Genomic DNA, 11,843 nt, shown 5'->3' with positions numbered 1-11,843 from the left:
TGGTCTGCCTCAACCACTCCTATCTTCTCAACAAGACCAGAGCTGGGGGCTGAGGGAAGTGAGAGATTGCCATTCTCATAGGGAACGAATGTGAGAAGAGACCTAAGAAGTAATGTGAAATTAGGTCTTGCTTCAGTTCAGTTGCTGTAAAAATCAGGAGTGAACTTTACCAATCTCCCACCTTGCCCTTTTTGTTTATTGCTTTTCTGCATCAGGAAACTGGCCCCGGGAAGCCCCAATATAAGCTAATCAGATTTCATGGAGTGTGAAAATATGAGGAAACTCTCATTAACATCAGTCAGTGAAGCATTCAGCGTGAACTCAGTTGCTCTGGGGCTCCTACTCCCAATACAAGGCTGTGGAAAAGTATGTCCTCGCCATTGTTTTTCTTCATCTGCCTTGTTCAGATACGGGGTTATTGGCTGGTCACTTAATCAGTTCTGGACCAGGAGGCAGAGGAGTGCATGACAAGGGAAGTGCAGGTCGTATGGAGAAGGAGAGGTCAGCATGGTACATGTGGAAGAGAATGTCAGGGCATTCGGACAAAGAGGTGAGGAAGGCTGAACCAAAACAGGAACAAGCAGATCCTCAAACCAGAAAACAGGGTGTCACACACACCCTTACAGCGGTAAATCCATGTACAGCTCCTCACAGACTTGCCTCGCCTGGCACAGATGCTCAGCCCATGATGAAATCTGTCTCATGAAGCGGGTTAGAACAGCCACTGTGTGTCATCTGGGCTCAACACAGCGCTATTTGAACCCTGGCAACCAAACCACCCTGAGAAATTCTGCACAGAGATTTGCAAAGAACAGTTGGTGCTCCGCTGGGAAGCACCTGGGTATTGTTGAGTGATGAAAAGTGACACCAGCAGAGCCGTTCTCAAATAAACAAGCAGAAGTTAGTATAGGTTTCATACCCTGATCGCGGTGCTTCAAATTTGCCTGTTCAAATTATGCTGCTGTTCTTTTCAAATGCCTCTCGGCTGTGCCAGCCAAAGCTGGAGAGAGGGAGAGGGAGAGAGGGAGAAAGATGGAGAGAGCTCTTGAGTTTTAATGAAACCGTGAAGACAGGTATGCAAAGAATTAGGGCCGGGCCACATATTAGGGTTGGGGGAGGAACCTGAATCGCCTACTTGAATCAAATAACATCACTCTGGTTCTCAAAAGCTCACCTGTAACTGCATCTGGCACAGCTTGTTTACAAATGGATATGTGGAACAAACACCACTTTGACTGCCCTCCTGCTGTGTTACAATAGTCCATTAATGCCCTCCCTTCTCAGAGTTGTTGTCTTGTACATAATTTACTTTGTTCAACCCAGCGTAGGGGCAGAGCCTGCTGCTTTCTTAATTGTGTATCTGGCTGTAGCTATGCTTTTTTAAAGAAGAAAATGTATTTAAATAAAAGATGGGAATAGGAGGTTGGTTGCAGGTCAGGTTTACATTCTGGGAGAACATCCATCTTTTTCTTCTTAGAAAGGGCATCACTGGGGGTGGAGCTGCTATGCTAGCTTCCCATCAAGTAGGTCACTGTTGCTTACCAGGAAGAAGAATAACAGAACAATAGCGTCCTAGAACTGTCCTAGAATCTGGAAGGGACCCCAAGGGTCAGGGGAGGGGAGAGTCAGGATGGGAGGTCAGCATAGTGCAAATGCAGCAGCAGAGCCAATCTAGTGCACCTGCCGGTGTGTTTGCATTGCACCATCCTCCCCACCCTTCTGTTACTCTAGCCCTCCTGGTAAGCTTAGAATAATAGAATCATAGAACCATAGAGTTGGAAGAGACCACAAGGGCCATCGAGTCCAACCCCCTGCCAAGCAGGAAACACCATCAGAGCACTCCTGACATATGGTTGTCAAGCCTCTGCTTAAAGACCTCCAAAGAAGGAGACTCCACCACACTCCTTGGCAGCAAATTCCACTGTCGAACAGCTCTTACTTTCAGGAAGTTCTTCCTAATGTTTAGGTGGAATCTTCTTTCTTGTAGTTTGGATCCATTGCTCCGTGTCCGCTTCTCTGGAGCAGCAGAAAACAACCTTTCTCCCTCCTCTATGTGACATCCTTTTATATATTTGAACATGGCTATCATATCACCCCTTAACCTCCTCTTCTCCAGGCTAAACATGCCCAGCTCCCAGCTACAGCCACCCATCTCCTAGGAAGCTACTGTAGCAGCTCTGCCATACCCTGTGAGCTGCTTCTGTGTTGAGTGTTCCCAAGCCACTAGGGGAAGGGGGTTTGAGAGGTAGATTCAAATTCCAGCCAGCTCTGAAAAGTCACCCTCTCAGATTCAGTTTCTTTGCGTATAAACAGAAATAATAAATCAGAGGATTGCTCTGAGAGAATTACATTTTTATACCAAGCATTATTTTGATTGCCTTCAGTGAAGTATCCAGTTCAGTCTGTATTTAGTGGAGCTGCTGACACTGATTGGCTGAGCTCTGTAATGACATGGAACATTTAAAGTTCTTAGAGAGCATAGCTTTCAGAATGTCTACAGTCCAGTTCCTGTGAAAGAAGGGAAAGCAGCAGTTTGGCTGGGATTTAAAACATACAGATTCCAGGGACAGGAGTGACATTCTATGGCAAACTGAGCATTCAGAAGAAATTTCTGTAGGTAAGGGTGCTACAGTAAGGGGCAGGCAATTTGATTGCAGAGCGTTTATGGGTGCAAAATAAGCATCAGGCAGAAATGGTAATCCCAAAACCTAAGAAGATGGTAAATGAAAGAGTGCTGAGGGAAAGAGAAGGATTAGAACAGGGAAGATAGAGAACTGATGAGAGAAGGATCTATTAAAGGGGGGAGCTGGGGAACTTGATTTTATACATTCATTGAACTAATCAGCCAGCTCTTGGGCTTCTGACAAAACTTTTGTTTTGTAGCTTTGCACAAATTCCTGGCTCGGAGCCATCTTCTTAATTTTTTTGTATATATGTATTTTTAATCACCCTCTGGACTTTCCAAGGTCTGGTATAATTGCTGTGATGCGAAAACAAGAACAAATTAACATGGCATGTGTTAGCACTTGTGCCTAAATGCTTACAGGCTAACACGTACTAATGAATGCAGCAATCCTATGGTAATGAAACATAAACAGTATGCGTTAATGGCAAGAACATTTCCGAGGTTGCAAAACAACTGGTTTGAGGAATGGTGGGTTGGCAGGTGAGGTGGCAGTGGGTTACGATGGTGCTTTAGGGGGGAAAGTCTGACCCCACTGAAGGTGACGGAAACAGCAGGAGAAAATACAATTGTCCTACATCAAACATAGCATACTTAAACCTAGTTTGCCCTGGTTCTGCTAAAACCTAAATGCATAGTCATCTCTGTGTTTTAATCTCTCAGTGGCTGTAACTACTGGGCCAGGTTTGATATACAAAGCCCTGACCAACCTGGTTTTTTGAAGGTGTATTGAAAATGTTCCTTCGGCATTTGCTCGTGCTGTTTAATTCCTCTCCCCCTGCGATGACTAGACTGAAGGCGCTACAACCCAGCAATTGCATTACTATATAACAAATGCATTATTCTGTAACAAATGTCAAGGGATTCTAAACAAAACCTTTATAGCTTCCTTTTTAATTGTCACTTGAGTGCCGAAGTCTAATTATAATGACATTACATCTCAAGCACTAAACATAAACAATGATCATAAATAAACGTCTGACAGAAGCAAAACTCTTGTCAACAGGACGTAACATACAGGCAACTAATTATATTAATGGAAACACTGTGCTTTTTTCTTTAATCCATTAAGCTGTCTACTCTTGGGTTTTCTTGCAGAAACAGATGCGTTTTTTGGAGGGGGGGCGTTAGGAGCAGGAAGATTGGGAATAACATTTGACCACAGGTTCCAGCTCTCCATTGCAAAATTTCACATCTTTCCTTTTTGGTAAGGAATAGCATAAAACTCAGGGACGTGGGTGGTGCTGTGGGTTAAACCACAGAGCCTAGGACTTGCCAATCAGAAGGTCGGCGGTCTGAATCCCCAGCTGCCGTTGCTCGGTCCCTGCTCCTGCCAACCTAGCAGTTCGAAAGCACACCAGTGCAAGTAGATAAATAGGTACTGCTCCAGCGGGAAGGTAAATGGCATCTCTGTGTGCTGCTCTGGTTCGCCAGAAGCGGCTTAGTCATGCTGGCCACATGACCCAGAAGCTGTACACCGGGTCCCTCGGCCAATAAAGCGAGATGAGCACCACAACCCCAGAGTCGACCACGTCTGGACCTAATGGTCAGGGGTCCCTTTACCTTTAGCATAAAACTCAAGGGTGGGATGTCACTGGTTGTCATCAGTGGGGAGGAGAGGGGGGTGGAGTTCTGTTCCTCGAGTGTAAATCCTCGTGCTGATGGAATGAGGCCACATCCATGCTACATATTTAAAGCACATTGATGCCACTTTAAACAGGATTCCCCAAAAGAATCCTGAGAACTATAGTTTGTTAAGGATGCTGGGAGTTATTAGGAAGCCCCTCTTCCCCTCGCAGAGCTACAATTCCCAGAGCGGTTTAATGGTCAATCCATCTTCCCAGGGAATTCTATGAACTGTAGAGTGTAAGTGTGTTCCATGTGGAGCTAATCCACAGCACCTGACCCACCAAGGCAAATTCCTAACACTATACAGGGAAGATGTCATCAACATTGTGATCTCCAGTTGTTTTATATTACACCACCGATGCACCCCCAGCCTGCAGGGCCAATGAAGGGAGCTGCGGTCCAAAGCAGCTGGAAGGTAAATTTCCTGTGGAGATATCAGATGCGACAGAAAAGGAGGTTGATGATTGGGAAGAAGGATTTTCAGCAGGTACGGTTGGTCTCAGCTCTGTGTCACAATGACACAGCAGAGAAAAGTGATGTACACTTTCTGATCCGCAGAAGGCACGGGAGCCTTTACCTCTGCAATGAATCCCCTCATAAGGCCATAGGAAAATAGGCAATGGCTGTTCAGGCTTTCAGGCAGGGGACATTCCTGTTGGGATGCTGCTAAGGAACCGGGGGCAACTGGCAAGCCCCCAGCTGGCTCCAGCCCACCGGCCACGTGCCGGTCGAACTCCAGTCCTTGGTGCGGCATGAATCTGTGACCCAGAGCTTCAGAAGCTTCAGAAGCTGGGCACGCAACTCAGCAGAGTAAACGCACAACAGAAGTGGCAGGGAGAGGCTGTGTAAAGCACATCTGCAGGCAGTTTATTCAGCGTATATCAGGACAAAGGAAAAACATGTCTTCTCCCTTTTGTGTCCAAGAGCAAGCAGCATCAGCAATAGCTATACACACAAACGGAAGTTCCCAGCAAGCTGTGCTGGAGTGTAAATAGACATGTGACATACAACAATTCCACATGTCTATTAAGGTGGAACGGAACATCAATATCCTAACAATTCCCAGACCTACCCGGATATGTCAGGGATTGAACCTTGGACCTTCTGTATGTAAAGCAGGTGCTCCACCACTGAGCTACCTTTAAAGGTAACCCGAAAATTACAACTAATCCAGAATGTGGCAGCTAGACTGGTGACTGGGAGCAGCTGCCAAGACCACATAACACCAGTCCTGAGAGACCTACATTGGCTCCCAGTACGTTTCCGAGCACAATTCAAAGTGTTGGTGCTGACCTTTAAAGACCTAAACAGCCTTGGTCCAGTATACCTGAAGGAGCGTCTCCACCCCCATCATTCTGCCCGGACACTGAGGTCCAGCTCTGAGGGCCTTCTGTCGGTTCCCTCCCTGTGAAAAGTGAGGTTACAGGGAACCAGGCAGAGGGCCTTCTCAGTAGTGGTGCCCTCCCTGTGGAAAGGCCTCCCATCAGATGTCAAGGAAATAAAAAACTATCTGACTTTTAGAAGACATCTGAAGGCAGCCCTGTTTAGGGAAGTTTTTAATGTTTGATGTTTTATCCTGTTTTTAATTAGGAGGTACCCAGAGTATTACTACTATTACTACTACTACTACTACTACTAAACTACTAGTATGGCCCTACCAGCCACTGCCTTGCAAAAACACATATAAGCACAACTGCATATACATTATTTTCTTTGAAGCATGTGACAGGCTGAAAATTATTGATAGGTAGTGAAAAGGTCTCCCTCAGGAGGTTGTGGATTTTCCTTCCTTGGAGGTTTTTAAGCAGAGACTGGATGGCCATCTGTCATGGATGCTTTAGGTGAGATTCCTGCATTGCAGAGGGTTGGACGAGATTACCCTTGGGGTCCCTTCCAACTCTACAATTCTATGATTCCAAGAATACAAAAAGAGCATCCCTGTGAATATTTACAGCTAGCTGCATCTTGCACCGTGGAACTGAATTCAAACGAAGCCTTTCTCGGAGGAAACGCATTCTTGAATTTAACCGAGGAAAAGTTGGGAAAGCAGCGCTCGCTTGTGCTGCATTGCCCATTTGAAACAATTAGGCATTAGAGTCAGAACTGATAAGCTGGCTGTTTGTGAAATCCCGGGACGTTCCCCTCAGTTGCTCTGGTGGAACACAAGCAAGAACAATGAGTGCACAAAAGGAATGCACCGGTGGCGTGTCAAGAGTAGGAGCGGCACCCGCAGAATGCTGAACAGGCCCCTCTTTGCCACATTTTTATTCCACCAGGTGTTATGCAGAGTAAGGCTACAAAAACAGCGATAAGGAGGATTTGATCATTTTCCGTTTGGCAGGTTTGAGTCCATTACGACCGCAAATTGGAAGATTGATGTCAAATAACGCTATCCATTACTTGTCGGGAAATGATAGGGAAATTGCAGACAAATAACCCATGATTGTGCAGCGTTGTGTTGTTTTTTTTAGAAATGCGGTGCAGACCAGTCAGTCGGAAAGAGGCACCTCGTTCCCTCGGCAATCATTCCATTTATCCTGGGGGTGCAAAGATTGCCAGCATCTTCCCAGGCACTCCAAAAGTCCTCCTGCCTGATTCTGAATCGACTTTTGAGCATCGATAGTTGGACTGTAGAAAAGCTGAACTTCGTTTTTCACCCTCTCCCCTGAAGGATTTTGAGCAATCAGATTTGGGGGGGGGTGAGGCTAAAAAGACCCACATGAACAATTAACCGGAACATGTGTGTAAAAAGGGTAAAGGGACCCCTGACCATTAGGTCCAGTCATAACCGACTCTGGGGTTGCGGTGCTCTTCTCGCTTTATTGGCTGAGGGAGCCAGCATACAGCTTCCGGGGCATGTGGCCAGCATGACTAAGCCGCTTCTGGCAAACCAGAGCAACGCACGGAAATGCCGTTTACCTTCCCGCTGGAGCGGTACCTATTTATCTGTGTGCACTTTGACGTGCTTTTGAACTGCTAGGTGGGCAGGAGCAGGGACAGAGCAACGGGAGCTCACCCCATCGTGGGGATTCGAACCACCAAACTTCTGATCAGCAAGTCCTAGGCTCTGTGGTTTAACCCACAGCGCCACCCGCGTCCCAACGTGTGTGTATTTATTTGTTAATCTTTTGTTACCTGCTTTTCACTGTACAGCGATCTCAAAGTGGGGTACAGTATCATTTAAACATAGACTGACATTTGGAGGTTTAAAAAATCCAACAGGAAGACAATTTACGCACTTTTCGGGGCCACACCAAAGCTGGGGAAGAATAGACCAGATTTGGATCTCCAGCGAGCTTACGATAAGATCAGCGAAGTGCGAAATAGAGCCCAGAACGTTCTCAGACCATAACTCAATTCTCCTGGAAATAAAGTGTAAATCACTAGGACCATATAGATGGAGAATGAACGATTATTTAATGGATCAGGATGAGATCATCGATAAAGCAAAGAGCACCTTAAAAGAATATTTTGACCTGAACCTGAATAGGGAAACTAAAATCAATGTTGTCTGGGATGCAAGTAAAGCAGTACTCAGAGGCTTCCTGATCCAGCAGAACAAACATAGAAAGAATACAAGAGAGGCAAAGAAGGAAGAAATAATTAAACAGCTAAAAAACGTAGAAGGGAAGTTGACAAGGAACCCTGGGGATGAGAAGATCAAACAAACCTATAGATTTCTACAAATCCAACATGAAACATTGTTAAATGAAGAAATAGAATGGGGAATAAAAAAGATGAAACAAAAGTATTTTGAGTCGGCAAACAAAACGGGCAAGCTATTGGCATGGCAACTGAGAAAAAGGAAAAAACAAAGTGTGATTAACAAAATTAAATTGGAAGGCCAAATAATAGAAGACCCCAGTGAAATAAAAGCAAAGTTCCTCCAGTTTTATGAAGTCCTATACAAAGGGAAGGAAGATGAAGATATAAATGAGATAGGGAGGTACCTGGATAGGAATGGAGGGGCACAATTGACAGAGGAGGAAAAGGAATTTCTAAACGATCCAATATCGGTGGAAGAGGTCAGGTATGTAATCAGGAATATGAAATCCGGTAAGGCCCCAGGCCCAGACGGTCTTTCTTCAAAATATTATAAGACACTAGAGGAACAACTAGCCCCGATACTATGTAATGTAAGTAATAATATTCTGCAAGGTGGGGAGCCTCCGGATTCGTGGAGAGAGGCGCACATTACAGTAATACCTAAAGCAGACTCGGACAGACTTGACATAAAAAACTACAGGCCAATATCATTGCTTAATAATGATTATAAGATCTTTGCAGGGATAATGGCGAATAGACTAAAGAAATGTTTGAACAAAATAATAAACAAAGACCAAGCCGGATTCCTGCCCGGAAGGCAACTAAAGGATAATGTGAGACATGTAGTTAATATAATCGAATACTTAGAACTTAGGAATGATGTCCCGGCTGCGTTAATCTTTATAGACGCCGAAAAGGCTTTTGATAATGTTTCGTGGAACTTCCTATTAAAAGCGATGGAAAAGATAGGAATAAGAGGGCCATTCCTAGAGGGCATAAGAGCTATCTACACAGATCAAAGGGCAAAACTGATCATCAATAGCAATCTAACAGATTCGTTTACAATAACAAAAGGTACAAGACAGGGGTGTCCGTTATCCCCCCTGTTATTTATCATGGTCCTGGAGGTTATACTGAATAAAATAAGAGAGACGCCTGAAATAAGAGGGATCAAAATTGGCACAAAAGAATATAAACTAAAGGCATACGCCGACGATTTAATAATCTCAGTAGAAGACCCCTTAAAAGGAATAAATGAAGTTATTGAGTTAATGGAGGATTTTGGAAGACTATCCGGGTTCAAACTAAATAAAACTAAAACCAAGATGCTGGTAAAGAATGTAGATGAGAACTCAAAAAATAAGATCGAAGATGAAACAGGGATAAAGATAACAAAAAAGGTTAAATATTTGGGTATTTGGGTATCCCCAAAAAATATAAACCTAGTGGAGGACAATTATAATAGAATCTGGAGGGAGTGCAAAAAAGATCTAGACAGCTGGAATAGATTACAGCTTTCTTGGGAGGGGAGAATGGCTGCCATTAAAATGAATATTCTTCCAAGAATGATATTCCTATTTCAAAATATCCCGGTAGTCAGAGGTACATCAATGTTTAAGGACTGGCAGAAGACCCTGTCAAGATTTATTTGGCAGGGTAAAAGAGCCAGAATTAAATTTAAGCTGCTCACCGACAAAAGGAAAAGAGGGGGGTTTGCGGTACCGAATCTACAACTATACTATGAGGCTTCGTGCCTCTGCTGGATTAAAGAATGGGTAGTTCTGGATAACACCGACCTGCTTGACCTGGAGGGCTTCAATGCCAGATTTGGGTGGCACGCGTACCTATGGCATGATAAGGGAAGGGTCCATAGGGGTTTTTCAAACCATATAATAAGAGGGGCGCTGTTAGAAGTATGGAATAGATGCAAGAGGATAATAGAAAAAGACACCCCTTGGTGGCTGTCGCCCATAGATATTTTAGCCAATAAAAAATTAAATATGGAAGGCAAAAGATTGACGTACACAGACCTTCTGATAAGTTCCGATAAAGGTTGGAAATTGAGGCCCTATGAAGAGCTAAAAGATAAATTATCGGGGTGGCTACAATACCATCAAATAGGGGCCCTTTGGAATGAACATAAAAAAGTCGGAATGAGTAAGAATAAATCCAAGTATCAACTGGAAATATTAGATGGGAATACAAAACTCTTAACTAAAATGTATAACCAACTATTAGATTGGGACACCATGGATGAGGAGGTTAAAGAGGTTATGATTAAGTGGGCTATAGATTTGGGATATCCCCTAGAATACGAAAGATGGACAAAACTCTGGAACAAAGACATGAAATTTACAGCTTGTGTCGGACTCCGAGAGAACATAGAAAAGATGATGTACCGTTGGTACATCACCCCAACAAAGCTAGCAAAGATGTATAAAACCGGGGATAAGACCTGCTGGAAATGTAGGAAGAAAGAGGGAGACTTCCACCACATGTGGTGGACATGCGAGGAGGTGAAAAAGTTCTGGGGCGCTGTCTATGAGGAACTAAAAAAGATTTTAAAGTACACCTTCCCAAAAAAGCCTGAGGCATTCCTTCTAGGAATGGTGGGGGCTGAAATCAGGAAAGAAGACCAAACCCTGTTTCAGTATGCAACAGTATCCGCTAGGATACTGTTAGCAAAGAAGTGGAAAACACCTAACATCCCAACAATCAGAGAATGGCAAACCAAGTTAACTGAGTACACTGAACTAGCAATAATGACGCAGAAGATCAGGCAGCAGAAAAATACCAAATTTATTAATGAGTGGAACAAATTTTTTGTATATATGGAGACAACTTTAGGGAACATTAAATTCTCAGTAGGCATAATATAAAAACTGTGAGGTAGTGATAACGGGTATTATAGATACTGCTGAAGATATTGTTGAAATACAGCTCGCGCCGTGGTGGTGGGAAGTCAGAGAATGTTATAGACCTAAGTAATGATCCAGTACTTAGATGGTATGGATTTTGAACTTGGTTCTTTTTTCTTTTCTTCGTTTTGTTTTCTTTTCTGCTGCTTCTATGGATGAAATATTTTGTATGTGCTTTTTTTCTTTTTAACTATTGGAATAACAATAAAGTTTATTAAAAAAAAAAAAAAAAAAATAAACATAGCCATCACTTGAGAAGAATTGGGACCTGGGAATTGTACTGCAGTGTGGACAATACTGAGTTAGAAGACTAAATGGTCTGAATCAGCATAAGGCAGCTTTGTAGAAGCAGCTTCCTAGCCTGTCCTGCCTGCCTGGCATAGACGAGGGTATACCAGTTCAGGAATCCCCCTTGGGACAACGAATGACATAGCTAGTGTCCTTTCCCCACCAGGGATTCTGAAACTGGCAGTCCCAGACCCACCCTCTGCTAGTGCCTTGGGAGCACTTCATGACTCTGCTGCTACTGACACCCTCACCCACTGCCCGAAGGTAAGTTTTCTTACAGGACATGGGGCCAAAGGGGTTCTGTGTGGCTACGATGGAGTCAAAAAAGGGGTGCTTATTCAGCCCCACCTGAAACGTACAACTTGAGAAAGGAGAAGAGATTCTTCATGCAGTGCAGCATCAAACTCTGGGCTCCTCCTCACTTGTCCCATGTTTTCTAGGCGCAAGTCTGAGTCGTTTTGCCTTTGCCCTGCCATTTCCCCCCATAAAAACCCATTATTTGATGCTAAATCGGAACAAACGACAATCCATGGAAAACCCGATTGCTGTTTGTTCCAGTTCAGAGCTCAACCTCTGGTTTCCCCAGGGGAAAGCAATAGGGTAAACAGTAGGATTGCCACCTTGTCTTGTATATCCGCTTTGAGACTCCTTAGGGTAGTGATAAAGTGGGATATCAAATCCAAACTCTTCTTCTCTTCTTCTTGATATCCCACCTTTCACTCCCCTTAAGGAGTCTCAAAGCGGCTCACAATTTCCTTTCCCTTCCTCCCCCACAACAA

General features: G+C 44.1%; 1 long non-coding RNA gene across 1 annotated transcript; it reads left to right on the top strand.

The window, feature by feature from the left end:
* The first annotated feature begins 2,479 nt into the window (after positions 1 to 2,479).
* LOC310766289 lies at positions 2,480 to 7,011 on the top strand. The gene is made up of 2 exons (XR_014550021.1): positions 2,480 to 2,617; positions 6,784 to 7,011. It is a non-coding gene; the product is annotated as an uncharacterized lncRNA (long non-coding RNA).
* The last annotated feature ends 4,832 nt before the right edge of the window (positions 7,012 to 11,843 follow it).

The sequence above is a fragment of the Podarcis filfolensis genome (genome assembly GCF_964270895.1).
Source record: "Podarcis filfolensis genome assembly, chromosome: 7".
Classification (NCBI taxonomy): Eukaryota; Metazoa; Chordata; class Lepidosauria; order Squamata; family Lacertidae; genus Podarcis; species Podarcis filfolensis.
The sequence above is the reverse complement of the archived record's forward strand: the minus strand, read 5'-3'. Positions and strand labels throughout refer to the sequence as shown.